The sequence below is a fragment of the Arachis duranensis genome, chromosome 5 (genome assembly GCF_000817695.3).
Source record: "Arachis duranensis cultivar V14167 chromosome 5, aradu.V14167.gnm2.J7QH, whole genome shotgun sequence".
NCBI lineage: Eukaryota > Viridiplantae > Streptophyta > Magnoliopsida > Fabales > Fabaceae > Arachis > Arachis duranensis.
In genome coordinates this window covers 47,939,420-47,941,156 of record NC_029776.3, presented here as the reverse complement: position 1 = coordinate 47,941,156, position 1,737 = coordinate 47,939,420, and positions in this window count along the sequence as shown.

Below are 1,737 nucleotides of genomic sequence, written 5' to 3'. Positions count from 1 at the left end.
TATAAAATATCCGCTCATCACAACACCAAACTTAAACTGTTGCTTGTCCTCAAGCAACTAGATAAATAAAATAGTTTTTAACAGAAATTAAGAAGTAATAATATTTTAGAGTTTTAAATGAAGCTCTGATTCTTTATTAGATGAGCGGGGCTTGTAGCTTTTTGTCTCTGAACAGTTTTGGCATCTCTTTGTATCTTTTGAATTTCAGAATGATTGGCATCCTTGGGAACTCAGAATTCAGATAGTATTATTGACTCTCCTAGTGTAGTATGTTGATACTTGAACACAGTTATTTTATGAGTCTTGGCTGTGGCCCTAAGCACTTTGTTTTCCAGTATTACCACCAGATACATAAATGCCGCAGACACATGACTAGGTGAACCTTTTCAGATTGTGACTTAGCTTTGCTAAAGTCCCCAGTCAGAGGTATCCAGAGCTCTTAAGCACACTCTGTTTGCCTTGGATCACGACTTTAACCACTCAATCTCAAGTTTGTAACTTGAACCTGCATGCCACAAGCACATGGTTAGGGACAGCTTGGTTTAGCCGCTTAGGCCTGGATTTTATTTTCTTGGGCCCTCCTATCCATTGATGCTCAAAGCCTTGGATCCTTTTTACTCTTGCCTAGTGCTCATGGCTTTTTTTTTTGACTGCTTTTTCTTGCTTCAAGAATCAATTTCATGATTTTTCAGATCATCAATAATATTTTTCATGTTCCTCATCCTTTCAGGAGCCAATATTCATCAAATTCAAAGTGCATATTATGCACTGTTCAAGCATTCATTCAGAGAACAAAAAGTATTGCCACCACATATAATTAATTATAATTTTTATTATTAAGAACTCGAAAAATATAGATTACTTCTTTATTCTAAAAAAAAATCTACTACTTTATTCATGCCTGATGATGATGAGAAAAATAAATCATAGCTTAATTGGAAATAAAATCAAAATAGACATACTAATTATTACTACTATATATCTCCTAAGGTGAATTTCTAAAATAAAAACGCTATCACTAAGTTAAAGCAGAAAAATTGGAACTCAACAAACCTTTTGTTTTGAGGAAGGAATGTTCCTCTAATCTTTGGGGTGTTGTTCAAGGATTAATTTATGGCGCTTCAGCTCCCTTAGATCACACCCTTGCTCCTCCTGTTCCTTGGGCAGTTTGCAAATCATGCTACTTTGATTATTCTGTTCTTCCTTTATTTGGTCCATAGCTTCTTGTAATCTGGAAATAGAAGCCTCAAGATGTTCCCAATATTCGAATTGGGGCAGTTCTGGGAGGGCTTCTTGTGCTCTCCTCTTGGTTGAATCATCTTGTTGCTGTTGTCTGACCATTGATATTCCAGTAATGGGCTTTTCAATTAGGATATATTCAGTTATTCCCATTTTTACTCCAGCATCTTTGCAAAGCATAGAAATTAGGCTTGGATAAGCCAATCTGGCGTCCTTAGAATTCCTGTTTGCTATTTTATATAGCTCACAGGAGATCAGCTGATAGACTTCCACTTCTTTTCCCAACATGATGCAGTGAATCATTACTGCTCTTTTAATGGTGACCTCAGAGCGGTTGCTGGTGGGTAGTATGGAACGCCCTACGAAATCCAGCCAACCTCTGGCTACTGGTTTCAGATCTTCCCTTTTGAGTTGAACTGGGATGCCAGTCGTGCTGGTGGTCCACTTGGCTCCAGGGATGCATATGTCCTCCAGAACCTTGTCTAGCCCTTTATTGAC